Source organism: Antechinus flavipes, chromosome 1 (assembly GCF_016432865.1).
Source record: "Antechinus flavipes isolate AdamAnt ecotype Samford, QLD, Australia chromosome 1, AdamAnt_v2, whole genome shotgun sequence".
Taxonomy (NCBI): domain Eukaryota; kingdom Metazoa; phylum Chordata; class Mammalia; order Dasyuromorphia; family Dasyuridae; genus Antechinus; species Antechinus flavipes.
Window position 1 is genome coordinate 105071360 of NC_067398.1, and position 19051 is coordinate 105090410.

At 32.0% G+C, this 19051-nt stretch overlaps 1 protein-coding gene across 18 annotated transcripts in view; it reads left to right on the forward strand.

The window, feature by feature from the left end:
• Positions 1 to 19051, forward strand: part of PTPRD (protein tyrosine phosphatase receptor type D) — a 2844105-nt gene that overhangs the window by 884849 nt on the left and 1940205 nt on the right. For all 18 annotated transcript variants that reach the window (XM_051987498.1, XM_051987402.1, XM_051987374.1 and 15 more), the window contains one exon: positions 741 to 849. The gene's annotated coding sequence lies outside the window, so the exon portion shown is untranslated. The remainder of the gene's footprint in view (positions 1 to 740; positions 850 to 19051) is intronic.

Below are 19051 nucleotides of genomic sequence, written 5' to 3' on the forward strand. Positions count from 1 at the left end.
AAAGACAATAATAAAAAAAAAAAAACCTAATGATAAAACACCAACCAAAGAGAGATATTTTGGTGCAAAGCAATCACAGCAAAATGATCTGATTTTGTTTTATCCTCTTTCCCTTATACTTATCCTTCTGTTAAAAGGATAAATGAGTATTTTTGTCATGTTTTCTGTGCATAGCAACTCTGCAACATACATTTCTTAAACATCAGTATTCCCCATCAGTTTTCTTCAAGTTGAGGAATATAAAGTATGGCAAGCATGAAACTAATGGAATTGCATTATTAAATTCAATTTCCTACTGAGATTCCTTTTTTATTGTAGTAAGAGAGGAACTTTGAAAATTCTATATTTCATTTTCTGCTCTGGCTTCAGTTGTTTTTGGTGTTTAAAATTTTGTTTTGATTTACAAACTTCAAGGCTAGTATTTAGAAATCAATTTCCTAAATTAACACATCAACTACTAAAAAACAAATAGGGTTGGACTTTTGGACAGTAATAAGAAATAGCATTTTATAAGGAACCCTTCAGAGATGATAAAATATATGTGGTCCTACTGACTTATACAGGTGCTGTATTAATCATTCAGGTGTAAATCATTGAGTTGAATAGTTTATGCACTGTTCCTTTGTGGTGAGCATTCTGATGAATGAACATCTAATGTGACAGGAAAAGATAACATAATGAATATCTTATTATGCTTGAAGGAACATTAAAAAAATGACTGACATGATATTTTGTTCCAGGTGGAAATAAAAGTCAACCATTTCCTGGCCCTTGATATTCTAGTTAAGAGTGTCTGACTGACAGCATGTTGGCACCAGCAGCGTGAGAACCCATCAGCCTCAGCTCCAGGTGAGTGCCATGAAACAGAGTGGGCTCTGCTAACTTGAAGGCAAAATTGACGTGTCTTACTGATTTGCATCTGCACACATAAAATTCAACATTCATAATGTAAATTTTCACTTTCATTGAACTTTATCCTTGGGGGGTAAAAACTGGACAGTACTGCATATTTAATTTTTAAAACTATAATCCTTTTTAATAATGATGATTCCTGCCTCCCTCAACTTGTGAGAGGAAAGAAAAAAGTTGTTTAGTGAGGAAAGAGGGGTATTTAGATGGTGCAGTGGATAGAGAACCCAGAGTCATGAGAAACTGATTTCAAATTTGACTTCAGAGGTTTGACACTTAATAGTTGTATAACCCTGGGCATGTCAATAAACACTGACTGCCTTGCAAAAAAAAAAAAAAGGAAAGAGTACATTTCCTCATCAACTGATCATAAAATGTTTGAGACAAATACAATTACAATAGAATTTCATAGCATCAAAGATTGAGAGTAGAGAGAGATTTCAGAGGTCATTGAATCTAACCAACTCACTTTGCAAATGAGAAAGCTGAGACAAATAAGTGGCCTAAAAATTTAAGAGACTTGCTCAAGTCATTTAATTAGTAAATGTCCATAGTGGGATTTGAAGACAGCTCTTCCTAAATCTAAGCCCTGCAGCTGATATCCTCTATGTCACAGGGGTTCTCAAACTTTTTAAATAGGGGTCCAGTTCACTGTCCCTCAGACTGTTGGAGGGCCAGACTATAGTAAAAACAAAAACTTTGTTTTGTGGACCTTTAAATAAAGAAACTTCATAGCTCTGGGTGAGGAGGATAATCGTCCTCAGCTGCCACATCTGAGCTGCTGGCTGTAGTATGAGGACCCCTGCTATGATTTAATACCTTTTATCAACTCTCTCTTGGTATTTGAGGAGATAACAATTCCAGTAGTCAAGCCAATTGTAAGACCCATCTATGGTCTAGGATGCCCTGAAGGAGAAAAAAAAAAGTTTAGATTTACAAAGCCAATTGATTCAAATAGACAGAAATTTAGTAAGTGAATTACCCTTACCACTGTACTTTGAATGTAAAAAAAAAAAAAAAAAACATAAAGGTTTTGCATATGGTTTCAAAACAGAAATGAACATATCTATTTGTTAAGGAGATAGGGTCTCCCTTAAATTCAACACTACAATCAATCCACATAATGAGAATTAATGCATTTTGTTTATGGGTTGTTTAGAACATCATTTTAGAAACTAAATGAATTTGGCACTTGTGATACTTATTGTTCTGGAACCAGAGATCTGATTGAATGTTTAAATCAGGTCTCTGGTTCCCGAACAATAAGTATCATCAGAGACCTGATTTAAACATTCAATTTTTAATCAGAAAACTAAACTGGAACTGTGGATTTTCAATTTACTCCTTTGTTGCATGGAGCAAATCAGTTAATATCATTTATCTTTGGTTTCCTCATTTGTAAAATAAGGGAATATAGATTAAATATTTATTAAGATTTAAAATTTAAGGCATCTTGGGTCTGTTTTTTATAATAAAATCTATGAGCAGATCAAAGAGATTTAATAAGTCAAAGTTAAACAATGAGGCTTTAATTTTCATAGAAAAATAATTTATTTTTGGAAAAATAAATTAAAAAATAAAATCTCTAAAATCTTTATGTCAGATAGAATAAAATAATGAATTTGAAGTCTGCAAACTTGGATTCAGATCCTGACTGATGTTTTATTTATGTATGACTTTGAGCTGTCACTACCTTTTTTAGGCTCAATTTTCTCATTGGTCACATTTTTGATTGGATTAGATCACCTTTGATATTTCTTTAAGCTTTAATTCTGGGATTCTATGATAAATTAAATTGTCAATAAAGTAGATGTAAGAAACAAAAAAAAATACTTGTTTGAAGACTGGAATCCCTAAAGTGGAGATTATGAAGTGGTAAGGTAGGTTAGTAACTGATCCAATAGTATATTTGAAATTAAACCTGAATGTGAATTTCACTTCTGGCACATAGTAGCTATTTAACCAAGGCTAAGTTATTTTAAATTTCTTAGCATATTTTTGTTTTCATCTATAAATGATATAGGAACTTATATCATAGGGTTGTAATGATCAAATAAGATAATTTGACACAGACACATTCTTTACTTCCTTTGAAGTCTTGTAATTTTATAATCCCCTCTCTTAACTTCAGTAAATTAAGTAGAAAGAAATATTTTTTTGTCATCTGTGAATCTGCTCTATCTTAATTTTTAAAGAAAATATTTTTTCTTCTCAATTGCCTTTTTATAAAAACAGATTTTTTTACTGGGGTAGTAGAAAGGATTCCATAGATTTCATGATTTGCTTAAAAATAATTAAAACATATAGTTTTAAGAAATATGTGATATTTCAAAAGGCATCTAGCTGACTCTTTATTATCTTAATGAGATAGCTGAGGACTTTAGAACTTGAGTGTTTTACCAGAGGATCACTTAGGTAATTGGTAACTTGAAACAAGACTAGAATTCAGATTTCACACTTCACCAAACCCCATCTTAGCTTACTAGGAATTATATAAATTCTTGAAGACACAAGTTGAATTCTAGTCAATTGGCATTTTACTCTGTGTTGATGAGATTGTGATAACAATTCCTGATTTATTTTGTATGCTAGTTGTCATCCTTCATTCTCAAAAAAGACCAAAATGACAACACTATGTTATAAAAGTTATAGTGTGTATCTGACTATGGTTGATCAGACCAATATGAGCTCATAATGCTCTGCCAGAGGTTGAACACAAATAGTCCATATGAACATTTGGGGTGGCTTCTCTAGCTTTTCTCATGTTTTTTTTTTTTTTTTTTCCCTGAGCTAAATCAATTCTGCTTTGCTTATATAGGGGCTCCTATAGCACCTTCTCTGATGAGGACATGCTACAATGGGCAGTCCTATGCCAATGTCTCCCATGTCTTGCAATCTATTCTAAAATTCTTTTTTTCTTTTTTCTTTTCTTTTTTTTTTTTAATGTTAAGGCAATTGATGTTCAGTGATTTGCCTAGGGTCACACAGCTAGGAAATGTTAAGTGTCTGAGGCCAGATTTAAACTCCTGACTTCAGGATTGGTGTTTTATCCACTGCATCACCTAGCTGTCCCAATTCTAAAATTCTTAAGAGAGACTTTGAGAGTGTCCTTCTATCATTTTTTTCTGATTATTTTATGAGCCCTTGCCTTGTGGGAGTTCTCCATAAAATATTTTTTTTGGCAAGGGCGCATTTGTCATTTGGATAGTGTTGCCAACCCAATGAAGTGATGCTCTCTGCAATATAGTTGGAATGCTTGGTAGTTTAGTTTTACAAAGGACTTCAATATTTGATATCTTAACCTGCTGGGTGATTTTCAGAATCTTCCTAAAACAATTCATGAGGAAGTGATTATGCAGTGATCTCCTAACTACAATGAATTTATTTTGTAACAATATAATTTAGTTACAGAACTTGTACCATTGGGCCAAAGCATTTTATTTTAATTTTCATCTACAATATTAAAAAACAAGAAAATTATCTTATGTATCTATCCTACAAACACAGGCAAAGTTATTAAAATAGAAGATTATTCACAAAATATTGATAAGGTCTGTTGTATTTTTCTATTTTAATGAACTATGCATTCTCTTCTGGTGGTCCAATGATAAATGGACTTTTGCTCATCTCTGATTTTGCCCCTTCTTTTCCATTCATTTTTCCATTTTGGGTCTAATAAAGACCCAAGTTCATACTTCAGGGTACTGTGATATACAGGGGTGTCTGTACTAAATCCAACTCATATTGCCTTGTTAATGCTAAATGTTACATTTCTATTGTGAGCACTTACACCTTGGAAATTGACAAATGAGAAAGGAAACAGCCTAATTTACTGTTTGTTGATTGTCCAGACTTAAGAAAATAATGAAGAAAATGTTAACAATGAGGATTAGATTTTCAAATATATCATATGTGTATTTTTTTGGAGAGTTTATTATGAAACATTTACCATCATATTCTTGGATGCCACAAATATGGATGTTCCCTTCACTGATATTAATCACAGCACCTCTTATCTTTTGTATAAACTATAAGCTGTTATGGCCAAAAATAAACCAACAATTATTTTGTGACCCACTTTCATTGAGAATTACTTAGGAACTTCTAGTTTGATCCTCAGATGACCAAAGTATGGTTCATCACTGAATTTGTACTGAATCCAACTTGATAGGATTTGCCAGAGCTTGTAATCCGCTAGTAGAGATCACAGTATAGATTCTAGAACCCTTGTTATATGAAACATCAAAGAAAATCAATTTTGTAAAAGGGACACAATTAGTTAACAGCTGAACAAAGTCTCCTCCTTTAGTTCACACATAATGATTCCCTAACCAGCTTTGAAAATCACAGAAAAATTCTGCAGTCCTTTAGTTCTAAAATGGCTTTGAGAAATCTATTCAGATTATATTAGAGAATTTAGAGAGGAAAATGTTATATTTGGCCTTAAAATGCATCAAATTGAAATGCTCGTTTTGATTATTTCTTTTGCAAGAATTCCAAAGATGAAAAAAAAAAGTTATGAAGAATAATATTTCTCTTTTCAAAGTATTTAAGATAGAAATATCCTAGGAAGAGGAGAAAGACTATTTCTCCATATATACCTTGTAAATCCAGAAGATTTTAATTTCCATGATCCCAAATCTAAAAAGTATAAAAATAATTAGACAACTCTATATAATTTTGGGGTTATTGTTGCTTGTTTGGGGCATAAATCAATCATCCCCAAGTAAAGGGGAAAACAGCAATAGTTTAGAGATGATTTACCTACTTTTGAGATAATTAAAATTTTTATGCAAACACTGAACTTCACTTTTGTGTATAATTTTCAACATCTTTTTTGGTTTAGATGTTAGAATTATAAATGTGCTTTGTATAGGCAGCATGGTAATATTAATACGACTTTGGAAGAATCCAGAGTATTTGAATATGAAGAAAATAGTTTTTCCTCATCATTCTTTTAATGGTACATTCTAGCATTGTAAATTCCTAATTTGATCCTTATACAAATGTAAGATCATATCTTATAATATAGTTAATGGTGAATTAATTGTTTGGCAAACTTGGCATAAGAGCTGCACCCAAGACAAGTATCAATTTTTGTTCAGTGATAAGGGGGAAAATACCTTACCTAAGCTGGGGGCTTACAGCTTCATGAGTTTTATTTATAATAGATGTTAATTGGGTGTATAAAATAAAGATAGCAGAAAAATAGAAAAATATAGCATGTACTCATAGGATCATTGCTCTGGACTTAAAAAAAAAAAAGAACCATAACAATATAGATGAGGAAATTAGATGAATAAGTATATCTACTGTTCACTGCACTGGAGTCAGGTAGATGTGAAGTCAAATATGGTCTAAATATTTGCTTACTAGCTGATTGATCTTAGGCAATTCACTTAACCTCTGTTTGCCTCAGTTTTCTCATGTGTAGAATGAGGATAATAATATCTACCTCTCAGAATTATTGTAAGGATTAAATGAGATAATAATTGAAAAGTACTTAGCAAAATGCCTGGCACATAGTAAGTACTATACAAAGGTTGCTTATTTAGTATTATCATTGTTGTTGTTTTTGTTTTAGCGGTCTTTATTGACACCTATACTTTCATTTCTGTTATAAATTAATTCATTATTAAAGTACCATTTTTGAGCTTATTAAAAATATTGACATTTGGGATCTTTTATTTGTATTGAAGAAGTATGAGTGAGATGTTTTGCTTTACTATTGTTTTGAAAAAGTATTTTTGTTTGCTTATGACCTGAGTGACATTGGTAAACCAGTTAAATTTTGTGGGTTTCATTTGCCTCATCCATAAAATGAAGGTATTGTGCCATATATCTCTAATATCTAAATCCTTTTAGCTTATGTACTATGTATGTCTATCTCTCTTCAAAATCACGAAATAGACAAAATCCTTCTTTTTATTTGATTTTTTTGAGGAAAACAGGGTTGTGTGACTTGTCCAGGGTCACTAACTAGTAAGTGTCTGAGATCACAATTGAACTCAGGTCCTTCTAACTCCAGGATGGCTGTGGTGCTCTATCTGTGGTGCCACCTAATTGTTCTAAAACTTTTCATTTAAAAAAGTGCTTTTCAGGAAGGATTGGGTTTATTCATTTACACCAAGGCATAAGTAAATGATATGGCTTATGCATAATAAAATATGGGACAAAAATTAAGAACTAAAGGAATAAGATGAGTTTTATACTTTTGTTCATTATCTGTTTTATCTCTACCAATGCAAAGCACAACCCTTCTTATCCCTTCCTATATATTTTTTTTTGATCATGAGACTTTTAGCCATTGCAGCCTCTGAAATTAATATAAATGAAGCTGCAATTGTGGAAATTGATATGTAATAAAAGTATTTTTTGGAGGAGTGGGGGGCAGACCAGAAGGATTTTTTGAACATGATTCACAAGTTTACCACCTACCGAATATAGATTCAGAATAACTTTTCATTAATTAAAGCCATTGCATATTTTTTTCTTTAGAAACAGAAAAAAAATGTGTGTTGCTCCAAAATTGAAACACTTTCAAGTACAAAATTGTTAACTGCTAGGAAATGCTACAATCGACTTTTTTTTTTCACCTGACATTAGTGAACTTGACAAATAAATTACAAGCTGCAAATTTTGTATTGTTCTCTGGATGAGAAGAATGAATCATTTTAAATCTTTAGAAATTCAAGTTATTGGCAGTAGTACATGATTATCAGACTGGACATGCCTGAATATAATCAGCCCAGATAGTTGGACTTGAACTATTATAAAGTGTAAGCAAGAAAGGAGGCAATGAATAGATACTGAAGCTTCCTGAATAAGACAATGACAGCAGGTTGTGGTTATAATTGCCCTTCAGAAGTATCATTTTGGTAGTCTTGTGGTTTATGGACCACTGGGAGAAAAACTAGGGGGAAAGGAAATCATTTAGGAAACTATGCAAAGATCTAAACAAGAGATGATAAGGGGTTCAATTAGGATGATGGCTGAATGGGTGAGAGAAGGGGATAACTGGGAGAGATGTTAGTTACAGTGATTTAGTTGGCAAATGTAAATAATTTTAAAAATAGGGAAGAAGGAAAGTAGAAAGAATAAGGAGTTGAGGATGACTCCAAGGTTGAGAAGATGAATGATTAGAAAAAAAATGATGATGATCTCAATGAAAATGGGAAAATTATTGGGGAGGAGGGAAGATAATGAGAGGGAAATATAATGAATACTGTTTTGAACATGTTGAGTTTGAGGTGCTATGGGATATATAATAGCAACAGTTTTCAGTTTTATAAGGCTGGATCTCAGAAGAGAAATGAAGAATAGAAATTTAGAAGGGGAAGGAAACAGGGCATTAAATGTTTATTGTGCGCTGAGCACTATTCTAAATATTTTACAGATATTATTTCATTTGATCTTCATAACAATTCTATGAAGTAGGTGGTAATCTTGTCCCCATTTTACAGCTGAAGGAATTAAAGCAAACAAAGATTAAGTGACTTACTCAGAGGTAGAGAGCTAGTAAATGTCAGGCTGGATTTGAACTTAGTACTTCATCTACTTTGCCACCTTACTGTAAAATAGATAATTAAACTAATGAGAACTAAGAGATTTCCCAAGAGATTGAGAAAAGCAGAAGAGAAACCCCACCAGTACACAGGTTACTGCAACATTTAACCTAAAATCAGCCTTGTATATTGACGTGAATAAAAAGCTGTAAAATTTGCTGAATTCATTCTTTCTTGGGAAAATAAGTGAAGACTCACTCCTGCCCTTAAGACTTTTATACTGTCAGTGTTTCACTTACAAATATTATCCCTCAGCAGGGATTTGTCAATGATCTTATTCACCCTCCAAGTTTGGGGTACATGTCTGCCCTCCAGTGGGTATTGTAATGCTTTGAAACATACCATTTGAAATATACATCTTCTGATCAGTCTCCCAAAAGCAATGTTGTTTTGTAAGAGGACATTAAATCAAGAGCCTATATATTCTCAAGGTTTAATGAGTGGAGCGTGCCAGTCTTTACCTTTCTTTCTTATCACAGTCCATCAAATCAAAGGCTCAATCACAAATCATTGGTTCTCCAAATCTGTACCCATGCTTAATCACTCATACTAACTTACTATCACAATAGATATTCTGATTCCCTCTTATCTTCACTACTGCTCTGTCAATCATATTGACTTCTGTTGTTCTAATTCTCTCACATGGTAATATTCTAACCCAAATATCTCCAAATTCAATCATCAGTGTCAATGTACCTTAATGTTTTTATTCACCTGAGAAATGTCTCTCATAGTAAAAGACATCATCAGTACCCCCTGCCTTATAGATACATTTCTGAACTCTGCTGTTATTCTGTAACTCTGACAAATTGAAAGATTAAGCTACAGGGGTTTTCATGAAGCTTAGCATATTAAAAAAAAAAAAAAAACAAAACAAAGTAAAAAATGTAATGCAGTTTAATCCAGCTTTGAAAGATGGCAGGTTTACATTTTAATACTTTATACTTTTCAGATTTTTTTTTTGCAATTTTGATCACTTTTGCTATCCCACCTTTATTTTTAATATCTTTTTAAGAAATTAAAACTTAAAACTTCTCTATCACACTAAGAAGAAACTGATACAAATCTTTTGGTGGCATTTCACTTCTATTGAAAATAATGAGGAATATAAAAATTAACTACTCCTAATTTAACTAGGAATAGATAAAAAAGTTTCCATATCTTTGCTAAGCAAAGACTTCCTTTCTAACTGTGTGCTACTAAACATTATATTATTTGTAATCTCTTCAGGATACCATATTGGTTTTATGTAATTTTATAAATAAGATATTAAACTATTCTACAAAATACTTTTGGTTCCCCAAATTAATTTTAATGCACATGTAATCTATGGCTGTTCTGTTTTTATGAGACTACAAGTATGTGTGATAATATCCAGGATTACCTAATTTCATATCAATTTTAGAGGTAAGGAGATTTCTGGTCCATTCCTAATATTCACCAGAAATCTTTTTGTTTTATAGCAATAATTTTGTGACAATTTTTGCTAACCTATTCAATTTAATATTCACAGTTAGTTATAAATATAAGCAAATCATATATCTGGTTATTTTCATCAAATATACAAAAATAAGTTAAAAAAAAAACTTAACCACAAGCCTTGCTATCAGCAAGGTGGGGAAACTTAAATTCTGCCATTTTTGCAAGAGGAAGCTAGGCACAACTGAAAAACAATTAAACAGCGGCAAATGAAATGGCAGAGTAGATGTTTGCTCAAATTTTACATTCCTTGGACCTACCTTCCCCTCACACAACAGCACATTATTAACATCAATCGAGAAACAACTAATGGATATAGTAGATGGATCACTGGGTTTGGAGTCAAGAAGTCATGAATTGAAATTTGACCTCAGATACTTCCTCCCAGTGTGTCTGTAGACAAGTCTGTCAGTCTACGAGACTTGTTTGTTATAGTTTCCTTGCTTATAAAATGAGAGAGATAGCAAACCACTCAATATCATTGCCTAAAAAACAAACAAAAAAACAACAACAAAAAAAAAAAACCTCCCCCCCCCCATGGGATTACAAAGAGATGCAATTAAACAATAATGTACAGCAATAATATCAGGAATTGTGCTAATTGATAGGAGTACAAATACAAAATGGGAAAAAAAAAACAGTCCCTGCCCTCAAGAAGCTTATATTCTAATTAGGAAAACAATACTTAAAAAGAAACTGAAAAGAACTGGGAGAAGAAAGAAAGTACCTGGCTTAGGGGTAGATGGAAAAGTTCAGAAGGGTGTAGGCTGGAAGTAAATGATGAGATGGCTATCCAGGAACCCTAAATGAAAGTTTGGGGAAGCTCCCTCTATTATCTAATCCAAAAAAGGCCACTCTGTTTCACCTCTCTGTTTCAGTTTCCTCAATTACAAAATTTTGAGTATAATACCACCTACATCTCAGAGTCATTTTAAGGATTAAATATAAGGAGGTATTTTTAAAGCTTTTGCCATAGTTCCTGCCTCATAGTCAGTGCCTAATAAATACTTGTTTACTTTCTTTCTCTTCAAATAACCTAGGCTGAAAAAATCTAGCAACAAAGTCATTAATGTATTAGAAAATTATAATAATGAAAACAGCTCATATTACTATAGCACTGTATAGTTTACAAAGTCCTATCTTGTTAGTAGGTTTTATTGATTGTATTTTATAGTATGAAGAAAATACAGATGGTCATTGAGCTTCTTCTTGTGACCACATAGATAGTAAATGAGAGAGCCTGAACTTGAACCCTGAACTAATACCTTCAGAACGGTATTTCAAAAATAAATATTAATTCATTAATACAACATGATAGTTATAGACACCGGGTTGGATGGAACAATATGAGTCATATCATCTTTTGTTAATGGATTCAAATGACTCTGAAAGAAAGAGTGAGACTGAAAACTGAGCACCTCTGCCTCACTTAAATCTAATTCACACTCAAGTCAAGAAATCATGATGCCATTGGTCCTCTTCCAGAGAAAGAAATACATTAAGGGTAGTGCAAAACCAAGAAGGGTAAACTAAAAGTGTAACGTGTCTCAGAGTTCAAACAACCTTTCCTTACTTTACTATCTTGTCTAAAATAGTCCTCATGCTTTTGACCTGTTAGTATGTATGTGTATAGTAAGAAATGCATGTGCTACTATGGAAAACATCCTGAATTTTCAATCAGATGGCCTAAATAGGTAGAATCCAGGTTCTGCCTAAATGAATTTTTAAAAGTCACTTAAATTTTTTGAGTCTTAATTTCTTCATCTGTAAATATAAGAATTTGGAGTACATAGCTTCTAACATTTGTTATCACTCTAGGTCTATGACTCAATAACTTAAAAACTTAAAGGGAAAGATCGATTACCTTATAGAAGAATTTTATAATACTGAATTTTCATCAGAATAAGTGAACAACCAATTGAGTGGAATTGGAAAAATCTTTTATTCCTGTATTATTGTGATCATAGAATTTGACTTCTGTGATTAGATCGTGCATATTTTATTTTGTAAAGATTGTCTCATCACTTCCTTTCTCCAAAGAAATAAAGTAAAAACCAGGCAATAATTATCTATGTAAATTTTTATATTAATAATTTGTTTATTTCACAATGACAAAAATTAATCTAGTTTGATTCACCACATTTAACATTTGATTATGTCTTTTCTTCTATAAACAACTGTGTGCCCTTTAGGGACAAAAATGAAACATTTTAGAAATGAAACATGATGAAAATGTATTGTTCATCAAATCTCTGAAGTTTACATATGTTTTGCTCTTTTAATTTTCTGCAGTTGTGTTATTTGTTCACTCTTAATGATAGATGAAAGTCTTATTCATCCAATCATCCTCAAAAAAAAAAATCACTTTGTAGCTTACTAACAAAAATGCATGCTTCTTTTCCCCACTAAATATGCTAAACTTTGAATACAAGATTTTATTCTATCTGAATATCATCTAATTCTATGTTATATTGCAACACTAGATTTAAATCATGGTGCATAGAATTTGATTTACTACAGTGTGTGGACACATACATACATACACACATAGAAATAACTTTTTTGTTTCAAAGTTGTACAGTATATTGGAGATGAAAATTCAGTAATAGTAATATTCTAAAAGGCCCCAGGAAAGAACAGTTCCCCCTCAAAAAAAGTTGTCTATGTACCTGGAAACATGACTACATCCTTCTCTGTCTATGTTTATATTGTAATTGTTGTGCAGGGAGTTGTTAGGAAGAGAGAAATTCTGTATATACTTGATACTCTATTATAAAAACTAAATTGTATGCATTATTTGTTGTATCTTTCTGAATTTATTGTTGAATTCTTAATATTAAAAGTGAAGGAGTGGAACATTTTATATTATCCTAAGTAACTTAAAAATAATTGTGGTCTTGTTTTATTCACCTCTTCCCAATTCCTGTGAATAAATGATATTAATGTAAGAAAAAAAATTAAAAGTAAACAAAACAAACAAAAAATTTCTTTGAATATTTATACCCAAATTTCTAGATACCTCACATCATGGGATACAGAAAGAATTGCCTAAATCACCACATGAATGCTAGGAATTTTTTTAACTTCTGAAAAATAAAGACTGTGTCCTAGAGATTGGAAAAGAAATCATGAAGTGACTACTATATATTTGAAAAGGAGGATAATAGCTCAATATTCTTCTATCAGGCTTATACCCCAAGGATGTAAGTGATAAGAAGAGAGACTTCATATATAACAAAATATTGATAACAGTACTTGCTGTGTTACCAAAAAATTAGAAACAGATGTCCATCCACTGGGGAAAAGTTAACGAAATTGTAGCATAAGAATGTAATGGAATATTGCTGTGCAATAAGAAACCACGAACATAATGAATTCAGAGGAGCATAGAAAGATTTATACAATGTGATGGACAGTAGAGTATGAGTTAAGAAAATCATACATAATACTAAGGCAATGTATGAATGAACAAATGAACAACAACAACAAAACAATCAAAATTGAATGTTGGAAAATTACAGAGAATCAGTATGGACCTAAAGAGGTGACATGAGAAGATACCCCATCGCACTCCTTTATGGAGATGAGAAATAATCAAATGTGGTACATTGTATAAGTGTTCATATTTCATCTTTCTGTTGATTAGTTTTTACTGATTTTTCTGCTTCTTTCACCTTTTTTCTTTAAAAAAATATATTTTTATATTAGATAACTCTCTGGGTTGGAGGAGGGAGGAGAAAAAATACTGGAAGAAATACTAGTATTGAAAAAACCAAAATATATCAAAATTATTTTTAAAAACTTATAGATCTTTAAACTTGCCTTGTATTTTTGCAAAATATTATTGCAAAATCTATTTGAAAACATTTTGAGGATACACAGTTTAAGAAAATATTTCAATTTTTCAGGAAATACATAATCTCATTCATTTACATATCTCCTCCCAGAGCATAAATCACAACTTAACTACCCTTCCCATTTTGTGATGCATGCCTTTTATGTACATGTAGTTATTGCCATTAGATTAAACTCCTAGAGAGCAAAGCCTATGTTTTTGTTTGTTGGTTGGTTTCTGTTTTTAATTTTCCTCTGCATTCCTATTGCTTAGTACAATAACTGGTATATAGTAATCAATTAATAAATGATTATTGATTAATTGGAAATTATTTGATTTATTAAATCAAATTGATTGAACAGATTCATATCTATTTCTTTGTCAGAAATCTAAACTGAGGAGAGAAATGCTAATATAGTGTGGGAAACAAAGCAAAAGACACAAATCAACCCAAAAAAAGGCCTAATTAATTTGAACTTTTCCTTTAAATAGCTTTGAAGCCTTCAAGAAGTCACGACTTTTTGAGTGGTCAGATATTATGGGGGATTGGACTAGCTATGGATTTAATATGATCCTTCTAGTTCTACACTGATATGATTCTAAGGTGTTTAAATTCTTTGTCTTTTCTTTCCTTCTTTCTTTGATTGTGACAAACTAGGAATTTAGTCACAACTCACCTCTACCCCTCCCCATTTAAAAATACTAGTAAAGTACTAATCATTTTCATTTCAATAGAAATCTTATGTTATTTTCACCATTTTGATATCTCTTATACCCTAAATGTCTACAGAGATAGTTCTATACAATTATTATTTTTTCTTGTGTCCTCATTCTTATCAATCACACTCTACCCACATGAAGTCTGTTATATTGAATTCTCAAGTCCCTTCCCTTCTATTTTGACCAATTCTTTTTCAACTATTTGATGGATTCTTTAGCCTATTCCTACTCTTCAATACTGTATGTTCACCAGGAGTTTGTCCTTACATTTCTCTATAAGAATTCTTAATCTTTTTTGTTTGTTTGCTCATAGACCCCTTTGGGAATCTGTTGATGTCTGTGGACCCATTTCGAGAATAATGTTTTCATACATAAAACAAAATATAGTGAATACAAAGTGAAGTAATGGTAAATGAAAATAAAGATATAAATTTCTCCCATCCAAGCTCATTGAGCACTTGGAATTTATCTATGGACCTTTTGGGGACTGGGGGATCCACAATAAAGAATTGCTACTATATATTCCTTCAGTTGCCACTTCCATAAGGTACCAACCAAATCTGTTCTTCTTTCTCTTTCCTTATCCCCCTACTATTCATTTCTAAATTTTTTGCTGAATATTTCCAATTATATGTTCTACCCGTGCCTGAAATTCACTATATCCACGGTATAAATCATCATGTTTATTCCCATCCAAGTCTTTCCCCTTCCTCAATTTTTTCTTTTTTCTTTTTTAAATTTCCAATTACCTACATTCAAAAGCTTCATTTTGACCATTCCTTCCCCCTTATCACTGTGTTCATTAGAAACTATAAGTGATTTATCACACATTTAATACAATTTTGTTTAATTGAATTGAATTTAGATCACTCTCAAATGCACAAATGTGAGAGTAATATTTTTCAAAAGAGCATGGATTCATGTGAAAGGCAGAAATGATAATATGAGTTCAAGAAATTTCTACAAGGTATTTTAAATGTGGATCCACTTGCTGGACTTGTAACTCAAAAATTAGTCCTATGCTATTCAGCATAGAAACTTTGACCTTCTCTGTTTCCAATTTGAGTCAGTGTTCTCCTCTTTGTATAATCTAGTGTATTCCACCCCCTCTCAAGGGCTTATTCTAAGAATACTAGATTTAGTATGATCAGATGACAAGAATTAACCATACTGAAGCTCAGTACCACCAAACTTAAGGAAGTTGTGCCATCCTCAATCATTCCAGTAACAGAAGTTAGAGGTGTGTACCACTACAACTAATCATTCCTTTTTTTTCTTCATTAATTTTCTTAAGTTTTTCTCTTTAATTTTTTAAATTAAAAAATCTGAGATTTGAAATCAAGGGAATTATAATGTGCTTATGGAAAATTGTTTATAGAAAATAGATCATCAAAATAAAAGTCCTGATTATATTCCATAAATGTGAAATGGTTTGTTCAGTCCTTTATTCAAAGATATAATTAATTCAAACCTTTATATTTTCTAGTTTAATCCAACTTCAACAGCAGAAATAGATTTTATAAATGAAAATTGTCAGTTGATTTTTTTTTGTTAATTCTAAATTCTAAGGAATTGTTCCCATATTTAATTTTTTTTCTGTATCAGATAAGCATTTTTTGTAGTATTTTTCATTGTGTTAAATCATAAACCTGTAATAAAAAGTGTTTAAAAATATTTTTTCTCTAAAGGCTATTCCTTTTTTTAAAATTTTAATGTGTGGGTGATACTAATTAAATCACTATGGTTCAAGAGTCCACTTTTTAATTTTTTTTGCTATTTTTTCAGCAATGGAATCAAGATGCTAGATAAAACTAATCAAACAAATGCAAGCCAATGTAATGAACTTGTTAACACAAAACAGCATCCTTGTATAAAAATCACAAATTAAATGTTATGCAAATTGGAGACTAAGAATAGTATGATTTTATTGATTCATTAAGCTGGAAATGTATGCCAACAATATAATATTAATAGTAATATATGACCCTAAAGATAAATATAAAATGACATGTGTGAAGCAATAAAAATGATGTAATATTGCCATGAAGTACAGAGAAGTTGGATTTTAAAAGCTAAATTTGCATTTATCTAAATAAAATTGGAATACTTTACAAAGTATAAGAAAATATTAAAAACTACTTGAAGCAAGGGTTTATTTATGTAATCAACATTAACTAATGACCAAGATATGTATTGCATAGAAAAAATCACTTATTTATATATATTTAAGTGACATGTCATAACTTTCTATATAACCCCAGTTAAGTGGAACTCTTTTTTTTTTTCCCTTCTCACTGTATTGGCTTCTGGAGAAACAGGCAAATAGACATAAATTAGTTATAATATTAGTTGATTCCTTACAAATAATTTAACATATATTATCATGTTTTAACCTCTCAACATTTCTATGAGGTAAGTTCTATAGATTTTATACTCCTCATTTTAAAAAAGAAACAATTTTTTAGGGAGGTGACGTAACTTGCCCAGAATGATAAAGTTAATTAAGTACAAAAGCAGAATTTGAATCCAGGTCTCCCAACTCTGTGTCATGCATTTATTCAAGAAAACAATCTTTATTGTATGTCATATTATCACTGTATACTTGACCTTGTGTCCTATACTTTTTGCCCAAAGTTCATAGTGCTATCATGATGATTTGTGTTCAGAAGGATGACCCTAAGTTGTTGCCCAAACCACATAACTTCAGCTTTGTTCAGTATATTCTACTTACCAAGTCAAGAAAGTATGCTAATACATTTTAGAAAGATTTTCATCAACATGATTTGAAATAAAAAAAGTTTTTCTGGTTAACCAGAAAATAAATCAACCAGAGCATCCCATTCCCCTAGCTTTCAGAGTAATCAAAGTTTTAGTATACAGCAGAGGAACATCAGAGAGGTATAATTCAGTGACTTGGCATCATTTTCTTCTGAATCAATGGATCCAAAGTTCTAGCACATTTTCTGTGGCACCTTTCTGTTAGAAATGTTAGATTAGATGTAAATTACATATCTCACTATATGCAATAATTAAATGCTCATGGGGCTTTTTTATTTCTTGCATGAGTTAAGGACACAAAAATTCTAAGTCAGTAGTTAAGTTCTGCTAACCTAATTTATTCCTCCAATTTCAGTTAGATAAGACAATGTTCTTTTTATCTAGCCTGGTGATGTGAGTAATAGCTATGCATTGTTAGGTATCTAGTAACATACTTTGGCAAGGACTGAATTTTTCTAATGTAAGAAACAATCATTGCTGCTGTGATTTGTAATCAGAATATGAGGCCCAGGAGAGAGGTTGGGATCTGAATGAAGCATACTTTCACTACTTAAGTAACCCTTTCTACACTAAGTGAAATGATAAAAATTATTAAGTCAAAAATACCATTTCTCAATTTTTGATATGCATTTAGTCTGTTTTGGCCTCCATATACTTGTGATACCTATAGGGTACTGGATGGAATATGTTTTATTTGAAAATGTCTTTCTAGCATAAGAAACGCTCTTATATTACATGTCTTTTAAATGGTTGATCTCTCTATATTGAAATTTTCTGGTAAATTAAATGTAATTACACCAGTAGTCTATAAAATATTTTCACTGAGTTTTTAATATGATGGTGATGAATGCATTTAGTCCCAAGGATATTTTAAAATCAGCTGGAGTCAGGATCAGTGAAAATCCTTGATCTTTATTCCTTGTGGAGGTGAAGGGGAATGGTCATACAAAGTAAGAGCAAAGAGGTGGACACCTATCCACCCAGCAGTGCCTCTGTCTCTCACACTCCAACCCCAAATCCTCCACCCAATCTCTTATACAACACATCAAACAAGCACAGAGAGTGGGCAGGGCCATTCTTTCTCCAAACATATATTAATAGAGTATTGTCCAATTGGTAATTAACCATAAGTGCTTGGACTGGACCTCAGTGCATCTGCTCAACTTCAGCCCATTACATCTCTTGCTTTCTTTTGTTTTAGAACACAGGTGGTCGTGCCATCCCTGACCTCTCAGAGAGGTGAGAGTCCCCAAGGGGAGGTGATCACACCCTTCCTAACTTCTCAGGAAAAGAACTGAAAACACCAAAAAGGAGGTGATCTTGCCCTCCCCTCAACTTCTCAGCTAGGGAGGTCAAAGCATTAAAAAGGAGATACTCATGCCCTTCCTGACATCTCAGGAAGGGAACCAAAGGGAAGTGGGGATTGGTAGTGGGTTTCTGGGCTGAAGGATCTTATTAGAAATAGGTATGCACAAACTTATCAGCATGGGGGGTATTACACAAGTACATAGCAATAATGCACAGGCTATTAGTGATAACTCTTTCCACAGTCACTGCAGGTTCGCTGTGGTGTAACAAACATGAATTGTACATGCAAGTAGCATTATAACAAACAATATGAATCAACATGGTGTTGTAAAAGATTTCCAGAAGTCCTAGAAGGAGAGTATGTAAACAACAGTCACACATACGACTTTTTCAGCAGCCAAGAGATAGTCCAAAAAACAATCTGTTGTCCATTGCTTCATGTGTCAGGGAATCCAAT